Genomic DNA, 20,491 nt, shown 5'->3' with positions numbered 1-20,491 from the left:
CCCAATTTCTGACAAATGAAAAAGAGGAAGGGCATGGTCAGCTTGTACAAGTCATTATTATTTAATGCTGGTAACTTCTAGAAATCAAGTGATCTTTTCTCTAAAATCTTAAGCATCCATTCTTTTAGTCTGAATTGGTAATTTCTGCTTTGACTCTGTTTCTTTTCTCCTCTAACTCTAAAGACACTCTTTACTTGATGGGTAAAGTGATATTGTGATATCAGTCAGTGATACTGTGCTTTCACACTCAGGGTTAGAAATTAACAAAGGAGAAAGCCTTTAACCGCTGAAATTAAGAAATGTAAATGTTGAGAAGATCTGCTGGAGAAGGAGATGGCAACCCACTCCAGTAGTCTTGCCTGGAGAATCCCATGGACAGAGGAGCTTTGCAGGCTGCAGTCCATGGGGTTGCGAAGAGTCAGACTTGACTGAGTGACTAAACACACACACACACACAAGAGTGAATTATCTTAACTTGAAGGACGGGAAGTTGGCCACCACCAAGAGGGTTCAATCCCTGCTCATCAGGATTCAATCCCTGGGTTGGGAAGATCCCCTGGAGAAGGGAATGGCAATACACTCCAGTATTCTTGTCTGGGAAATCCCACGGGTAGAGGAGCCTGGCAGGCTACAGTGCAAAGGGTCAGAAAGAGTTGGACACGACTGGGCAACTAGCACACACGGAAATAAAAACAAAAATAAAAAAATAAAATAACCAGAAATTACTACCCACGCTATTGACTGACCATTTACCATATGACAAGAAAGAGTTAAGGTTAATTAATATCCACAAATCGGAGAAGGCAATGGCACCCCACTCCAGGACTCTTGCCTGGAAAATCCCATGGATGGAGGAGCCTGGAAGGCTGCAGTCCATGGGGTCTCTGAGGGTCAGAGACGACTGAGTGACTTCACTTTCACTTTTCACTTTCCTGCATTGGAGAAGGAAATGGCAACCCACTCCAGTGTTCTTGCCTGGAGAATCCCAGGGACGGGAGAGCCTGGTGGGCTGCCGTCTGTGGGGTTGCACAGTCAGAAACGACTGAAGTGACTTAGCAGCAGCAGCAATATCCACAAATTTTGCTGGGCTATTTGAGCAGCAATATCCACAAATATTGAGGGATCAATAGTGCGTCACTGTAGTCTCGTCTAACTCTGTGATCCTATGGATTGTAGCCCACGAGAATACTGCAATGGGCTGCCATGCCCCTCTCAGGGGATCTTTTCAACCCAGAGATCAAATCCGCATCTCTTACATCTCCTGAGCTGGCAGGCAGGTTCTTTACCACAAGTACTACCTGGGAAGTGACTAATGTGAAGTTAAGGGTACTTAGGTCACTTGCTAAAAGTTAGGTAGCCAGTGAGCAAACTATGACTAGGACCCAGGGCTGGCCGAGACCCATCCTCCTTACAGTCTTCTCGACATTCCCTTTAATGCCCTTCCCAGATTTGTCCTTTCTTTTTCTTCATCCTACTGAGATTGTCTCCCAAGCCTGTCCTTTCTGAAACTAAAAAAAGATCTGTTTTATTGCTCTCAGATTATGATATGGAGAACTTCAGTTTGAACAAAACTCTTTATTCAATTGGAATGTCTGATTCCTTCTCACCGTATCCATTTAAGGTAACTTCCTATAAAGACTTATAGAAAGAAAAGTGCGGGTGGGGCAGGGAGGGTGTGGCAAAAAAAAAACATGCTGACTGCAAACTCAGTGATCTGCTTCACGGCTCTCCTCCTCCACGATGCTACAAGTGCCACTAAAAAGCTGGTTCTGCTTCAAAATGTGCCCATATCAGTGCAATTCTGGGAGAAGTAGGGCACTCAGAGAGTGAGTTTCCCGGAGCTTTTTTCAGGAGAAGCAGACACTCAACCAACTCAGATGTGTGGTCAGACGTAAGCAAGCAAGGGTTTCACACTGCTTTTCCTATGGCAGGGATTTCCACTTGGTTCTCCTTTGATTTTTAGTCACTACTATGGTTTCTCTCATGGCTCAGATAGTAAAGAATCTGCCCACAAGGCGGGAGACCTGGGTTCAATCCCTGGGTCAGGAAGACCCCCTGGAGGAGGGCATGGCAACCCATTCCAGTATTCTTGCCTGGAGAATTCCATGGACACAGGAGCCTGGCAGGCTACAGCCAATGGGGTCACAAAGAGTCAGACACGACTGACCAAGTAAACACAGCACAGCACAAGTATTCAATTAGAAAATGAAAATATAGGATGTACAGTTGAATTTGAATTTCAGGTAAACTATGAAAATTTTCCTAGTCAATGTAAATTTGTAATTCAGGTAAATAGTAGGTAATGTTTTTGGTTTCCCTAAAGAAGGAAATGGCAACCCACTCCAGTATTCTTCCCTGGAAAATTCCATGAACTGGGGAGCTTGCAGGACTGCAGTCCATGGGGTCACAAAGAGTCAGAGGCAACAGAGCACACGTACCCATGCAAAGGAGTTTCCCTGGTAGTCTAATGGTTAAAACTTTGTGGTTAACCCATACAGGGTGCAAGGGTTCTATCCCTAGTCAGGGAACTAAGGCCCTACAGACCACACAGGGTTCAGTCAAAAAGAATTTTTTTTTTTTAATAATAGGTACTCCTTGGAAGGAAAGTTATGACCAACCTAGATAGCATATTCAAAGAAAGACATTACTTTGCCAACAAAGGTCCGTCTAGTCAAGGCTATGGTTTTTCCAGTGGTCATGTATGGATGTGAGAGTTGGACTGTGAAGAAGGCTGAGCACCGAAGAATTGATGCTTTTGAACTGTGGTGTTGGAGAAGACTCTTGAGAGTCCCTTGGACTGCAAGGAGATCCAACCAGTCCATTCTGAAGATCAGCCCTGGGATTTCTTTGGAGGGAATGATGCTAAAGCTGAAACTCCAGTACTTTGGCCACCTCATGCGAAGAGCTGACTCATTGGAAAAGACTCTGAGGGATTGGGGGCAAGAGGAGAAGGGGACGACAGAGGATGAGATGGCTGGATGGCATCACCGACTCAATGGACATGGGTTTGGGTGGGCTCTGGGAGCTGGTGATGGACAGGGAGGCCTGGCATGCTGCGATTTATGGGGTCGCAAAGAGTTGGACACGACTGAGCGACTGAACTGAACTGAATATTTAGTATAGATGTTACCTACTCTAACAGAGAACAATGGGCTTCCCTGGTGGCTCAGTAGTAAAGAATCTGTCTGTCAATGCAGGAGACACAGTTTCAATCCTTAGGTGGGGAAGATCCCCGAGAGAAGGAAATGGCAACCCACTCCAGTATTCTTGCCTGGGAAATCCCATAGACAGAAGAGCCTGGTGGGCTACAGTCCATGGGGTCACAGAAGAGTCGGACATGACTTATAGACTAAGCAACAACAACAGGGAACAAAGGCATTTCTAGTCACAGTGTATTATGGCATACCATTTCACCACACACTGTAAACAACTATTTAATGAAAACAGTGCCAGCACTGACACAGAAAAAATTGTGACACACAATAACAAAGATGCACATTCAGTTACAATCCCTTCTGAGTACCCTCATGAGAAAAGTAAAGGATGTGCCAAGTGGTGTAGCATTTGCTTTGTAATTTTCAAGCGACTTCATTGCCATTTGATTGCTATTTTATTGTCTTTTTGGTATCAGTCTTGGTAGAATATTTTATGGATACATATTTATTCAATTATGCATTCATTCTCTTAACAAATATTTATTGTGTACTAACTGTGCAATGTAACACATTTAACTTGTGCTCTCCTCCTTTGTGCATGCTCATTTGTGTGTGACTCTTTGGGGCCACCTGAATGGCAGCCCATCAGGCGCCTCTGTCCATGGGATTTTCCAGGCAAGAATACTGGAGTGGGTTGCAACTTCCTACTTCAGAGATCTTCCCGACCCAGGGACTGAACCTGCATCTCCTGCATTGGCAGGTAGATTCTTTACCACTGTGTCATTGGAAGTCAAAAATGAGTATGAGCCAACCAGCATCTTCAAAAAATGCTGCTGTTCATTAAACAGTGTAAATGCCTCAGAATTCAGGGACGAAGGTGTCACTTATGTCTGAAGTTAGAGGCTGAGTGTGGTGGGCACCACTAGACCTCCTATTGGACAGTGTTGAAAAAAGAGAAACATCCGAGTCAGAAACCAATCCTTAGAATTGTCATATAGGTATTTATTCAGTTTTGCTGCCTATTATTTCACATTAATGGCAAATTGGTTTATGGACATTTTGAAAAAATAATTTATTTTTAAAAGTAAAGCATGGCCAGGGCCTTCAGTGACCGTTTGATAGTCCTTCATTGTTTTGCTTGAGTGATTTTATTTTTAATGTCATGAGTAGTTAGCCTTGAGTGCACATTTTAAGTTTTTCCTCATGTTTCAGCATTTCGTGAGGACCAACAAACACCAGTTTTACATTTAGGAGTGAATTCTATCCTGCTTTCTCTGTGCCTCAATTAGGGAAACATTTCTTTTCTCAGGGCCTGTTTGCTGTTGCTGTTGTACTATCAATAGAATGTGAAAAATATATATTATGACTTTTATCTTCCTACCAGGCATAGTCATGAAGGCAGTACCTGTGAGGCGCCTTCGGCCTCCTTGGGGATTCTAAAACACCGAGCTGTTCTGTATCGCTCAGCTCAGCTGCCACACATTCCTCCAGTCGGTGGTAGTTATGAGGAGCTGTTGACCGGACCTTTCAACTCAAACGAAAGCGCCCTTTCCCGACATGCAAAGTGGCTGTTGTTTGCACTTTCGCTGCAGGTCTTGGGGCTTTGGATCCTGTTGCTTATTGGGTTTGCACTGTGTGGACCAGGGCTGCATAGAGAAATTGCCACTGGTCTCATTACCGTGTGTCTGGGCTCAGGCTCCAGCTGAAGTATTTGCTTGTTGACTTCCACACTGGAATTCATTTCCTTCTGTGCTCTCCGATTATTGCTACTTCTTTTTGTTTAGATAGCTCCAAGGAAGCCAAAAACTATGCCAGTGTCATTAATTCCCTCAATGTCCTTCTCTAAGAAGACGATTATTCCATGAATATCAAGAATAGCCAAACAATGTTCAAAAATCTTTGTATTCATCCTTCATTGTGGCCAATCCCATCCATGTTTAATACAAAACAAATCCCTGGACACTGAGCACAGGGCTAACAGGCAGACTGTCATAGAAGAGAACTGCGAGGTCAACAGTCATTTATTTCAAAATATCATTTCTCTACCAAGGGCAAGTCATCTTAGGGTTCAGCCGACATTTACCTGGTAGTTCAGGGGAATAATTTCAGTTATTCTACTTTTCCTTCATGTGACGTTTTTCCTTATTATCCATCAATAGTGAGTCACAGTCATATTAGATGCTGAACTCAATTTCAGCAAAATTTTTTTTCTTTTCTGCTTCAGTGTTTAACAGCGTTAAATTCTAAGTATTGTGCATGAAGGGGTTGTCAGTATTTGCTTTCCAATTAACTGATAACGCCCCTTGGAATTTCCCTACGACATGTGAGAGACCTTGAAGGGAAAACCATCCCTGGATGAGGAGCTTCATAAGACTGTTCAGTGACAGCTGAGATTACCTTGTGTTCCTGAATGATTCTAACCAAGAAATATTTGTCATGTTTAATTGACAGTTTAGTGTCATAATTATGTATTAAGTATATTTACTACAGCCAAGCATTAAGGTAAGTAAGAACATAGCTTATTCCCTCGCAAGAATTAGGGGAAAGCATGCTAAATATTTCCTTATCTACTGACAGCTAGATTGTCTGTAACCGCGTATCTCTGGTGGCCTTTTGGGAATGTCATCTCCAGTTCTGTGAACATGATCAGTGTCACAGCTGTGTGGATAGCCACTTGGGATCCATCAAAGCAGGGCCGGCTCTGGGCCCTTTCTCTGCTTAAGAAATATAGCCTGATCTTGATCCTAACAACATCTGTTTAGGATTACCTAGTACTTTTCAGGGCTCCTCTTTTGGCCTTCGATCTTTTGCATAATCCTCTCCAATTCTTATCTCCTAAGGGTGCCACTCTGGCTTAAAATGAGATAGAGTGTCTGCCTGACTAGAGATACCTGCCTGAGAAATGTGAGTTCTTCCCTGTAAAAGTTTGGGTTCTTTTTTTGCCCCCTAGCATTTACACTGAATGTTAGAGAAAAAGCCAGGAAAGAAGAGAAAGTGATGACATGTGAGTTTTCCCCCTATGGTCTTCCTATCATCTCTTCTATTTCTAAAATCGCCTCTTTTCTCTTGGGAAAGTGGGGAATGCCTTCTTTGCATAACTGAGTGTGGCTGTGCAGAGGTCAGGCTTAGTGAGAAGTGATAGGTTTGGTAAAGTGGGTGAAAATCCCCACAGTACAGTGATTTTTTAAAGTTGCTTTTTCTGTATCAAGATTATTTATTTATTTTATTTTTTAATTTTTTTGTGAGTGTGTGAATGGGGTTGGGGTTCTTACTCATGGACTCCTACTTCAAAAACCTTTCAACACTCAGAACAGTAGTATATTCTCATGTTTTCCTATTGCTATTGTTACAATGGACATAGTAAATGCAATGAGCACATCTACTGATGCATAAGAACTGTGGAAAGGGAAAAATCACGATAGTGCAATTTCTTCATCACCAAAGGAAAAAACCACAACCTTAGAAAAGGTGATGAGATGTTTAGTGCCTGGAAACAATACCAACAGGCAAGTTCAAATGTTCAAAGAAGCTGATAAACAAAGAGATGGGGAGACTTGGAATGTACGTCTGCATGCTCAGTTGCTAACTCTTGTCCAACTCTTTGCAATCCTGTGGACTATAGCCCTCCAGGCTCCTCTGTCCATGGAATTTTCCAGGCAAGAATACTGGAAGGGGTTGCCATTTCCTCCTCTTCCCAACCCAGTGAGTGAACCCACATATCCTACAGCTCCTGCATTGTGCAGATTGATTTTTTTTTTTTTTTTACTGCTGAGCCACCTGGGGAGCCCCAGCATATCTGGGGAGAAGACCCTAAAAATGTCTCCTCTCCCCTCTCTTGCACTGTCTGCATCTCCACACAGAAATATACTCACAACAATCACTAATACTTACCATTATCCTAGGATTTCTTCTGTTGAAGCAAATTGAAGTACTATTTAGAAGGATACTGGTTGCATGAACCACCATCTATCAACTCAAATTTGTTTACATCTGCTTAGAAGATGTAACTTCTAACCAGTTCTTACCTCCTGTAAGAACTTAGAAGATGTAACTTCTAACCAGTTCTTACCTCCTTAGAAGATGTAACTTCTAACCAGTTCTTACCTGGTTAGAAGAACTCTTGAATAAATTCAGCAGAGATACCCTGGCATCCTAGACTGACCTAATTAACTATGTACTTGGGATAAAGGGTTATGGGGGATCTATCTGTACTTCAGTTCTGTCCGACTCTTTGTGACCCTACGGACTGTAGCCTGCCAGGATCCTCTGTCCATGGGATTTTTCAGGCAAGAATACTGTATTGGGTTCCTACGTCCTCCTCCAGGGGATCTTCCTGACCCAGGGACTGAACCCACAGCTCATGTCTCCTTCATTGGCAGGTGGGTTCTTTACCTCTATTGCCACCTGGGAAGCCCATACCTTAATAAAGTGGGCAGCAATTCAGATGCTACTGTGGGGGTGTCTGGCTGCTGCTGCTGCTAAATCACTTCAGTCGTGTCCGACTCTGTGCAACCCCATAGGCAGTAGCCCACTAGGCTCCCCTGTCCCTGGGATTCTCCAGGCAAGAACACTGGAGTGGGTTGCCATTTCCTTCTCCAATGCATGAAAGTGAAAAGTGAAAATGAAGTCACTCAGTCATGCCCGACTCTTAGCAACCCCAAGGACTGCAGCGTACCAGGTTCCTCCTTCCATGGGATTTTCCAGGCAAGAGTACTGGAGTGGGGTGCCATTGCCTTCTTCAGGGGGTGTCTGGAGCCACAGGTAAATCCTGAGGCCAGAGTGAGGGATGAAGGGGAACAGAAGCAGTGTCAGAAAGAGAGGATCAAGAGAGATCAGTGAGTTATAAAGGATGATGGAGGAAGAATCCTTTAATTCATAGGTAACCATGGCCATGAGTGTCTCTGAGTATTTCTCAAACAGGCCAGTGACTATATGGGCAGCTATTTCCCTCACGTTTATGAGGCCTCATAACTGAGTCAGTTGAGATCTAAATATTTCTTTTTGTAAAAATACACTGTTAAGAAAACATCTCTGTACATCATCTAGTGATCTGTTAGAACTGGGAATTAATCAGTAGGAAACAATCACTTCAGAAAGTCTTTGCTACAACTAAATAAATGTAAGATAAGTTAATATGAATGGGTAACAAGAAATGATTTCCATATTTTACCGACAAGTCATGTTAGGAATCATTATCCTAATGGCTTATGAACTTCCTGTATTATCAAATGACATTCTAGAGTAATATTATGATCAGAAGAAGAGTTTTTCATTGGCATGTGACATAAGCAAGGAGGTTCTGTGACATATACATGTTTTCACTCCCTTAGCAAATCATTGCTTTCAGAACACTCTAACAGAAAAGTGGAAGTCGCTCAATCGTGTCTGATTCTTTGCCTCCCTGTGGACTGTAGCCTACCAGTCTCCTCTGTCCATGGAATTCTCCAGGCAAGAATACTGGAGTGGGTTGCCTTTTCCTTCTCCAGATGAATCAGCCCAACCCAGGGATGGAATATGGATCTCCTGAATTGCAGGTAGATTCTTTAAAATCTGAATCACCAGGGAAGCCCTTGTGATAGAAAAAAAAAAGAAATTTAAAGTTTTCTGATGGACTTAACATATTCAGAAGGCCCTGGAAAGCCATAGTCATCACCATAAATTCTATTCTCATCTCAGTAAGTTTTTCCAATGTGAGAAGTTTGTCTCTATGACTTAAACAACTGTCTGCAGCTGATACTGAATGATGGCAGGGCAGGAGCCGTCTTTGCTCACGCAGGATGGCCCTTGTGTTAACAGCTGGGCTTAATTCCTGCATTGAGGATCATAAGGTAATTGAATAGTCTAGAGCCCATCCGGAAAAGGCAATGGCACCCCACTCCAGTACTTTTGCCTAGAAAATCCCATGGACAGAGGAGCCTAGTAGGCTGAAGTCCATGGAGTTGCTAGAGTCAGACACGACTGAGCGACTTCACTTTCACTTTTCACTTTCATGCACTGGAGAAGGAAATGGCAACCCACCCCAGTGTTCTTGCCTGGAGAATCCCAGGGACAGAAAGCCTGGTGGGCTGCCGTCTATGGGGTCGCACAGAGTCGGACACGACTGAAGGGATGCAGCAGCAGCAGCAGCAGCAGCAGCACCAGCAGAGCCCATCCAGCCAATTGCCTAGGGAAAAGTGTTTCAGGGACAGAAAGCAGAGCTGAGGAGGATGGGACTGAATGATGACCCTCTGCCCCTGCCATTATGGGGACATTCTGACCACAGTAAGTCCCCTACATACGAATGAATTTCATTCCAAGAGCACATTCATAAGTCCAGTTTGTTTTTAAGTCCAACAAAGAAAGCCTAGGTACCTAACTAACACAGTAGTCTATATAGCACTATGCAGTAATAGGTTTATAATACTTTTCACACAAAGAGTACATAAACAACAAACTTCCCTGATAGCTCAGTTGGTAAAGAATCCTCCTGCAATGCAGGAGACCCTGGTTCAATTCCTGGGTTGGGACAATCCACAGGAGAAGGGATAGGCTAGCCACTCCAGTATTCTTGGGCTTCCCTCGTGGCTCAGCTGGTAAAGAATCTGCCTGCAATGACCGAGACCTGGGTTCAATCCCTGGGAAGGAAGATCTCCTGGAGAAGGGAAAGGCTACCCACTCCAGTATTGTAGCCTGGAGAATTCCATGGACTGTATAGTACATGGGGTCGCAAAGAGTTGGACACAACTGACAGATTTTCACTTTTTCAAACACAAAAAATCAAGAAGACATTTTTAATAGTATAGTACATTGAAAAGTGCAGTCACACAATACAACAGCTGGCATACAGGCACTGGCATCGAGTGAACAGACAAGAAGGGTTACTGACTGGAGGAGGGAGAGGAGGTGGGAAGTGATAGAGCTGAAGGATCGTCGGCAACAGGAGATAAAGGGCAAGCTGCAATTTCACTCACACCTGACGTTGATAGAATGCACATTTGCATCTTTGAAAGTTCGCAACTTGAAGGTTGCTATGTATGTGACTTACTGTGTGTCTCTGAGAGGGGCCTGGAGTTTGTGAGTGTGACCTTGGGTTCCTCCAAATTCTGAGTGAGGGGAACTGGGGCAGAATGCTCTCACTCAGGGCCTCAAGAACCTCAGGTTGCATGTGCATCCAAATAACTAGTCTGTGGGGTTAACTTGGATGCAAAAGACCCATGTTCCCTGATGAGAGACAGAGAAACCAGCTCACATGATTTTTAGGAAGCAGGTGCCTATCTTCCCAGTTCCAAGGAGCTGTGCACGAATGTGTCCTGGAGTTTGGGAGGGGATGGCCTTGGCAACAGAGGACACTCAGGGGCCACAAGGCCTCTCCGGTATCTGCAACATGGTGACAGGGTGCAGGCTCACACCTCCAATAGTCTAGCATGTAGCCACAGTCTGCACATGGCCGCGTACGGGCCCAAGGAGGACATGCAGAAGAGGCGACCCCAAACTAATCAGGGAATGTAAAGGGATTCAGTGAAAGCACATAAAGAATCACTGAGTCTTAAAAATTATGGTTTATGAATTTTCAAATTCAGTAAGGAAATCAGAAAAGTCATTAACACAATAGAATCATTCAATTGATAAGCTGAAGTTAGTAAATATATGCTCACCACATAGAAACTGTATATTTTTATATATCAAAGGAATATTTACAAAAATGATCAGATAGATACTGGTCTACAAATGAAACTTTAACCAGTTTTTCATAAACAACAGTTTTCTTTCCTGGGACATATGATCTGATAAAAAAAAAAAGTTTGGAACTGGGTAAATTTTTAAATTTACCCAAAGTAGAGTAATTCCTGAAAATTAGTGAACAATCTTGCAATTTACACTTAGAATACAGAAGACTCTACAGAGGAGCAAAGGGCTTCATGTGGGCATTATTAAATGGGGCTTTCCTCTTGACCCTGCCTGGAAAAGTAATATCAGTGTGTAAACATCATGTGGAGACCCCCAGGAGGCCCAGAATGTAGAGCTGCCTTCAAGTGAAGCAGCTTCTAAGCCGGCTACCAGAGGAAACGAGAAGAGACTAACACAAGTCCTTTAATCCTGGGGAACTCTGTCTTTGGTAGCATCGGAAATTTATTTACATATGTTTCTTTGTTTCCTTTGTTACTTTTAATGTGCTCTGCCATGGAATTTAGTATTAGGTGGCTCAACAGCACCCCGCTCCAGTACTCTTGCCTGGAAAATCCCATGGATGGAGGAGCCTGGTAGGCTGCAGTCCATGGGGTTGCTAAGAGTCGAACACGACTGAGCAACTTCACTTTCACTTTTCACTTTCATGCATTGGAGAAGGAAATGGCAACCCACTCCACTATTCTTGCCTGGAGAATCCCAGGGACGGGGGAGCCTGTTGGGGTGCCGTCTACAGGGTCGCACAGAGTCAGACACGACTGAAGCGACTTAGCAGCAGCAGCAGTGGTAAAGAACCCACCTGCCGATGCAGAAGACATGAGAGATGTGGGTTCGACCCCTGGGTCAGGAAGATCCCTTGGAAGAGGGCACGGCAACCCACTCCAGTATTCTTGCCTGGAGAATTCCATGGACAGAGGAGCCTGGCAGGCTACAGTCCATGGGGTCACAAAGAGTTGGACATGACTTAGTAACTGAACACACACACACACACATATGTACAAATATATATTTATATATTAATGTATATAAAACATTTATTTTATACATAATGTATATAAATGCATGAAAGTCAAAGTCACTCAGTCATGTCCAACTCTTAGTGATCCCATGGTCCATACATTCCATGGAATTTTTCAGGCCAGAATACTGGAGTGGGTAGCCATTCCCTTCTCCAGGGGATCGATACAAATTATATATAAAATATTTTATATATAAAAATACATCATTATATAAAATATATATAAACATATATGATGTGTATTTATGAGAAATGGAATATTTTTATGAGAAATGGAGTATTTCCTGCCATATCAGTAAACGAAGATGCCACAGTCATCAGCTATTGCAGCCTTCCAGGGCAACCAGGAAGGAGAACAATATCTGAGATCTGGCACTAGGTTACAGCCACTTCCTGTGGTGAGCACTGAGGAAAAATACAGGAACCTGCCCCCAGATAGCTGAGATGCATATGAAAGTAATGATTGCAATGAGCGCAAACTCTTGCATCTTTCCAAACACAGAAAACTGCTAATTTCCTTACTTGAGCTTTCAGGTTTTCTTTAATTCACAGATACTTTTTGATATCAGACTACCTGCCCTTTGTTGCAAACTTCTATATAACCTGAGTCCTCCCCACCCTCCCACCCCTGCCTCCTCTAAGCAGTTCTCTCAGGGTCACTTGAAAGGCTGCCTCCCAGGCTTCCAAGTCCTAACAATTCCCACCAAATAAAACATAATTCTCAACTTTTAGGTTGTGAATAAAGTTTATTAATTTATTTGTGTTTCTGGCTCCCTGCTTGCCTTGGAAGAAACACCAGAGGCTATGGGCCTTTGTGGAGGTTATTCTCTATCATCTCTGCCAACTCTCCAGATGTTGCCTTTTATCACTCAGGTTACCTGGGAAAACCCTGTCCTCTCCTTCTGTGTCACCTGAATGGCTGAGATTGAAAGCTGACAAGAGCCACAGCAGCTAGAAATAGGAGTTTCCTTCTAAGACAAGGGTCTCGCACCTCTGACTGCAGACTGGTACCTCCTGCCAGGTCAGTGGTGGCATTAGATTAAAGTGCACGGGAAATGTCATGAGCTTGAATCATCCCCAAATCACTACCCTCCCCATCCTCGTCCATGGAAAAATTGTCTTCCAGGAAACTGACCCCTGGTCCCCAAAAGTTGGGACATCTGCTCTAAGGCATGTTAAAAACCTATTTGGATTAATAGGCAAAACTATTCCAGAGAAATTTATTTTTTTGCTATTATGAAGACTTAAGGAATAAGGCACATTCGCCTGAAAAATGAAGGATAATGAAAAAACTGACACTGTTTAGAAAATTTCTGAATGTTCAGATCCCACTGCAACTTAAAGAATTAGAGTCCATGATACACTGCCATGAAGGTCTCAGTTTGCATATAACAGGAAAGAAAAATACTTCCCTGATATTCTATTTACGTCTTCTTAGTTAAATAAATCTTAATTTGCACCATTGTGGTGTAGATGTATGGTATTCTAGGCAGTGCTGTGTTAAACTTTGATAGAGTCAAAACCGCCAGAAAAACATGAGTGACCTTCTAATGTAAAGAATTTCAAGGGCTGTATTAGTTTCAGTATTAATTAAAGTTGTATTCATTGCTCTGCTACTGTTGTTGTTCAGTTGCTAACTCATGTCTGACTCTTTGTGACCCCGGGGACTGTATCCCACCAGGCTCCTCTGGCCATGGAATTCTGCAGGCAATAATACTAGAGTGGGTTGCCATTTCCTTCCCCAGAGTATCTTCCCGACCCAGGGATCCAACCTGCGTCTCCTGTGTCTCCTGCCCTGGCAGGTGGATTCTTTACCACTGAGCCACTTGGGAAGCCCTGAGCTCCTGTAACAACCTCTAAAATGTGTAATAAACAGAAACCATTTCTTAATTATGCCATGTCCAAACTGGGCATTCCTAATTAGCAGACAGCTCTCTTCCAAGTGATGATCCACAGGAATCATCATGCAACTTGTAGCTTCCAAGGTTGCTTGGGTGATGGCTTCCAGCCACTCAGAAGAAGGCAACAACAGTAATAATAATAATAAAAAGAATGAAATAAAGCCATTTGCAGCAACATGGATGGATCTAGAGATTATAATACTAAGGGAAGTCAGACAAGGTGATGCCGCTTAAATGTGGAATCTAAAAAAATCTTGAAGTGAACTTATACACAAAACAGAAATAGACTCACAAACATGGAAAACAAGCTTATGTTTACAAAAGAGGAAAGGGGGGGCACAAATTAGGAGTTTGAGATTAACATATGGATACTACTATAAATAAAATAGATAGCCAACAAGGACCTACTGTATAACACAGGGAACTATACTCAATATTATGTAATAACTTATAATGGAAAAGAATCTGAAAAAGAGGTATCTTGAGGTAGGTAACAGTGGACTTGGCTGCAAACTAGTATATGTTACTCATGCTTCTGTTTCATTTACAGGAAGTCAGTCACATGTCCACACATGGAAGACTGAGAACTACAGCTAAGCTATGAACTCAGGACAAAGAAGAAATGGGTTTGGTAAATATCCAGGAAGTTCTTCCACTCTGGTCTTCTAAATTCATTTTGACTGCCAATTTTTGTTTTTTTAGAATGAGGAATAGTCTTAAAAATCTATGCAATCCACTGCTAACTTGCAACATTAGTTGGTGGTGAATGTTAGAATCTGACTGTTCAAATCCTGGGTCGGGAAGATCTGCTGGAGAAGGGATAAGCTACCCACTCCCATATTCTTGGGCTTCCCTTGTGCCTCAACTGGTCAAGAATCTGCTTGCAACTCGTGAGACCTGGGTTTGATTTCTGGGTTGGGACGATTCCCTGGTGAAGGGAAAGGCTACCCACTCCAGTATTCTGGCCTGGAGAATTCCATGGACTGTTTAGTCCATGGGGTCACAAAGAGTCGGGCACAATTGAGCAACTTTCACTAATTTGCAATGTATTCTATAGACAACTCCATCACACTTAAATGAGCACTAAATTTATGCTATTTTAAATGACCTATTCTGAATCTTTTTTGTGTCTCTTTCCTAACCAGATATCCTCCTCATGTGGCCTTGTCTTTTCCCTTTCTGTCTAAAGATTTGGTTTCCTTCTTTGACTTCTGCACACAGTCCATCTCCAAAAGCTCACTAACTGTAAAGTTTATTCAGCTAAACTAGCCGGAAAACAGAATAAACTCACTGCAATTCCTTCCTTAGCTGGGGTTTTCTTTCCCCAATGTTTCATATCCTTCACTTAGCAAACCAAAATTGCCTCTGCCTTCCCAGGAACTCTGGAGAAGGTGATGGGTCAGATAGCTGTTCCTTTATCCTCACACAAACCAGATGCTGACACCAAACCTCATGTAAACAGAGCACAAACAGGGAAGATGCAGTAAGTGCCAGTCTAGCTGCCACTAGGCACCACTTGATGTTTGTGGAGATTGACATGGAGAAACGCTTCTGAGAAATCCCCCCTTTGGCGCTGCAGCAGAAATTTCACATACACCCTAAAATCACTAGCTGAGCGATTTGCACTCTGCCACAGAAGTTTCCATCAGCAGAGAGGACAGCTGGGGTGTGGGTCTGAAAACACTGCCTTAGACTGTGTTTGCTAAGACCTGCAGAAAGAGAAGTTCTCCAGTCTTCCTGGCAGTTCCTGTGAGGACCTTAATGAGGCACCTTATTTGAAAAAGAAAAAAGCAAAGCCAGAAAGCAAAAGCTCAGATGCCAAACTGATGGCTGTATATTAGAAATGCTGAGATGGCGTGGGTGCAGAATTGATGTTTCTAGGGCACAGTCTGGTATGCATCCAGACACTACAAGGATAACTTCAGTACCATGTGTAGCCTTGACAGTCTGTCACCATCTGCCAGGTGAAGCCAGGGGCCAACTGGAGCTGATCAAGCTCTTCCTGCCCCGACTGGGCAGGTTTCAAGACATCAGTGCTGAACCCTGATGTGCAGCAACGGTCCTAAGTCCTAAAGACCTTGCACACTTGGCTGTGTCTTTCTGAGTGTCTGCTTCCTCTGATCGCTTGTGTTCATCCTGCATTCTAAGTCTCTCCTTAGGACTTGGAACAATTCCTCCAGTCTTGACCTGTTGGTCTGACCTACATCTTCATTTTCTTCCTGTGTCCCAAGGCTAAACCATCATTATATCATACCAATGTTCCAGTCCAATCTTCTGTTGTTTCTTTTTTTAAATATGTATTTATTTATAAAAATAAATTTGGCCCTGGGACACCAGAAGAAATGAAGATATGGGCCAGATTTATTTGGCTTCCCTGATAGCTTAGTTGGTGAAGAATCCACCTGCCATGCAAGAGATCCTGGTTTGATTCCTGGGTCAGGAAGATCTGCTGGAGAAGGGATAGTGTCGATTCTTAGTTGCCACATAAGAGATCTTCCTTGCATCATACAGGATCTTTTGTTGTGGCCCTGGGGGCTCCAGAGAACCCAGGCTCAGTAGTTGCTGTGCTTAGGCTTAGTTGCCTCAGGAATGTCAGATCTTAATTTCCAGACCAGGGACAGAACCTAACCCTAACCTGCATTGCAACTTGCATTCTTAACCACCAGACTACCAGGAAAGTCCCTGTTCTTGTTTCTTACATAAAACCTAAACAACAACTATTCTACTGCCCAAATCAAATTATCACAACCAACTTATGTTACTCTGTATTCCACAGTTTAAATATTTCCTTATGTCTCTTCTCTCTTCATGAACCTCAAATATACCTATCTTCTATACTTTTCCTGAAGACTTTGAACTTGTGAGGTTGCTAAATGATCTCACAAATAAATTGCAAAAAAAAAAAAAGTGTTCAGCTGAGTTATAGATAAATGAGCTTTATTCACTAAGGAATGAGACTGCATAAAATCGAGATGTTCTGAATATTGTGCTTTAACAAAGCAGGTGGTAGGGACATCTGCCATCTGGTACACTTTTAGGGGAGATGCTTGGGAAAAGATTTCTAGAATCCTTTAAACAACATAGTAAAATGACTCCTCTGCTTACATCTACAGCCATCATTGTTTCATGACTTTTCTCAGAAACCATAAAGAATTTTGTGGAACACTAACTATTGTTATATTTATAGTTTGTTTGAAATAAACTGACATTGTGGTATTTAACAGCATTTTTTATTCAATGCATTTATATAAGCACAAAAGACTAAAGAGACAATGTTTAATCTACCTTCAGAGTGATTAAAAAATGCATGTGTTCTGACAAAATTATTTGCAGAGTAGCAATGGAGACACAGACATAGGGAACAGACTTACAGACATGGTGGGGCGGGGGGGAGGGGATGAGGAAGGAGAAGGTGGTATGTATGGAAGGAGTACATGGAAATATACATTGCCATATGTAAAACAGATAACCAATGAGAATTTGCTGTATGACTCAGGGAACTCGAACCAAGGCTCTGAAATCACCTAGAGCAGTGGGATGGGGAGTGAGGTGGGAGGGAGGTTAAAGAGGGAAGAGACATATCTATATGTATCTATGTGTATCTATGGCTGGTTCATGTTGATGTTTGGCAGAAACCAATACAATACTGTAAAGCAATTATCCTTCAATTAAAAATAAATAAATTTTAAAAATTAAAAAGAAATGCATGTGCATGTCTGTGTATCATGTTCTCAACTCATTTGCCTTACTCTATGGACATAGGTCCATAATAAGTATTTAAATAATAGTATTATTTACTATTTAAAAATATTTAAATGGTAAATAGTTAAATAGTTTATAGTAATAGTAAACAGTTAAATAGCAAATAGTTAAATAATAGTAGGTGAATTATGATTAAGTAATGGAATAAAAAATCTGAGTGTAGAGATGAAAATAGCAAAAACTGTATCCAGGTAAATGAATAATTGGAAAATGAAAGAGTTGAATGCTCTTCAGGAATTTATAGACGAGTCAGCTTAGGTCAACAGAAAAACTCAAGACAAGAGTGAGCAAAAAGAATAGTCTTAAGGTGGCTCAGAGGTTAAAGCGTCTGCCTGGAATGCGGGAGACCCGGGTTCGATCCCTGGGTCAGGAAGATCCCCTGGAGAAGGAAATGGCAACCCACTCCAGTACTGTTGCCAGGAGAATCCCATGGAGGCAGGAGCCTGGTAGGCTGCAGTCCATGAGGTCAGTCCATGGGGTGGCAAAGAGTCGGACACGACTGAGAGACTTCACTTTCACTTTCACTAACTCCAAAAAGACTTGATAAAATGCTGATAACAGTTACACTCATTGAGCACATGGCTATAGGCCAATTTGCAGTAAACTCCAATAATCAAAATGCCCCCACAAAGGCATATGAGGAAAATTGATATGTGTAATAATGTGACTATAAGTCACTGGGAGATCCTGAATCCCTCTGATGCACTAAAAATGTGATTGTGCTCAATATAACTTTAGGGATAAATGCATTTATTTCTGAATAAAGAGGCTTAAAATTATTCCCGTTCACAAGGAGCTATTCTAGTAGAAATCATAATATTTTTGAGCTAGAAATTGTCCTGCTGCAGTACCAAAGTTGAATTGTTAATTCAGCAGAAAACACTAAACCAGAGAGAAGAGGGTGGTCAGGGACACTGGGGAATTTGAGACCAGTGCTGCACTGAGCGGGTGGCGAGGGAGCGGTGACAGGGATGGAGACTAGGGGAGGCAGGCCTGGCATGCGATCTGGAATAACAAACATGACTTGTCAAATTTCAAGTAGTGTAAATCTGTATGGCTGAGTCCATGTGGCCTGTGTGGTCAAAAGTCCATGGACAAACCATCAAAGTGTGGGAATTAGAAGGAAGCATGATCAGTAGTCTGAGGTGATATCCTGATATATTTCTTATGATGTACAAGAGGTCTTAGTTTGTCATCAAAACCAGCAGCCTGCCTCTGCTCAACCCCTCAGCCCCTTTTACCAATGGGGAAAACTCAAGTTTAAGTGAAGTAAATTGTCCAAGGCCATACAGTTGGGAATTATATTCCAAATTTTACATATTCTGGGCAATCTACTCTTAAATCTAAAGAGCAACCTCCAGGCACACGTGCCTGAGTGCTCAAAGCATCCAGTGATTCATTCAGTTATTTTCTTTGGATATGCAAGTAATACGATTGCCTGAGAAGGCAACTCAAGTCAATGTCATTTTTGGATTTTTAATTCACTCTGTAACACAAGATATTTCAGACTAGATGGCTTTTTATCCTTAGACCACTCTTTCTTCTGAAAGGGAAAGAGGAAGGTCCTCCTCATGGAACTGTGTAGTGTGTGTGTGTGTGTGTGTGTGTGTGTGTGTGTTTCTGTGCACACATGCATGCATGCAGTTGCTCAGCGGTGTCTGATTCTTTGCAACCTCATGGACTACAGCCCAGAAGGCTCCTCTGTCCATGGGATTACCCCTGCAAGAATACTGGAGTGGGTTGCCATCTCGACTCCAGGGGATCGTCCCGATCCAGGGAATGAGCTCACGTCTCCTGCATTGCAGATGGATTCTTTACCACGGAGCCATCTGGGAAGTCCTCATGAGGCTGTAAATTGCCCCAACCTACTGACTGCTACACTCCTACGATTCAGCAGGCAGTGGTCTGTTAGCCCTGAATCATTTGAAAAACAAACAGGCATAGCTGAGTTTGTCATCCTATATTCAAATAAAGCTCTACTTGGATGATCTGTGAACTCAAAAAAACAAACAAACAACTCTTATTTAGCACCTGATAATGGAGTACAAGGTAAGATACCATCTTGAGCCCAAGGCTCTTAGAGTTTACAGATTATTTCTCTTTCAGAGAAATCTAAGTAATGGAATTATTCTAAATCACTTTTATAAAATAATCAAACATTTTTGTAAAAAAGAATCACTATATAACAATAGGAAAATGATCCGTTGTTCTATCAGGCATGTGGTGATGGTTCTAGTTTTCCTGGCTCTAAATTCTTTTTCCATTTTCAAATAAACCTTGATTTTTTTCAAAGCCAGCATAGCTGATTTGCTTGACATATTTGTATGAACTAAAAGTTTTATAAGATAAGCACATTTAATATGCATTTATTTAACTATACCCATATTATATAACTTACATAATGTGCTAAAACAAACTTTCTTTTAGCCCTTAACGTTTTGTAAATTTTGAAAAAAACAATTCTATGGCTCAAAGTGGTAAGTGCAAAATATAATTGTGTTTGACACTCCTTGAATGTGACTTTGCACACCTAGCCTCAAGGTCAGGGTCTTCTCCTGGGTAACAAACTCTGGGCTGCTTGGTTACGTTTCTCTCCTTAGCTCACCGCCACCAACTGGGGTTTCTCCTTGTGTTCGGTGACATTATTTTCTTGTCCTCAGGTTCATAATTATAAATAAGGTGATTGAAAACAACTGACTCTTCATTTGCATTCTCTGTTCTAAGCGACAAATAAGAATTCCCCATGCCCTTTTTCCCTCTGTCCTTCAACAATTACTATTTATTAAAAAGTGATGTGACCTTGGCATCGCTCCGCTCGCACTGCCATATAAGTACCGCGCTAACCGATTGCGCCTACCTGTGGCGTATTCATTTTGACATTTGGCAAAACTAATACAATTATGTAAAGTTTAAAAATAAAATTAAAAAAAGGAAAAAAAAAATGATGTGAATATGATTCCTCTACCTCCTCTAACCAAAAGCCACTGGGG

This window comes from Bubalus kerabau, chromosome 21, assembly GCF_029407905.1.
Source record: "Bubalus kerabau isolate K-KA32 ecotype Philippines breed swamp buffalo chromosome 21, PCC_UOA_SB_1v2, whole genome shotgun sequence".
NCBI classification, from domain to species: domain Eukaryota; kingdom Metazoa; phylum Chordata; class Mammalia; order Artiodactyla; family Bovidae; genus Bubalus; species Bubalus kerabau.
This window is presented reverse-complemented; position numbering follows the sequence as displayed.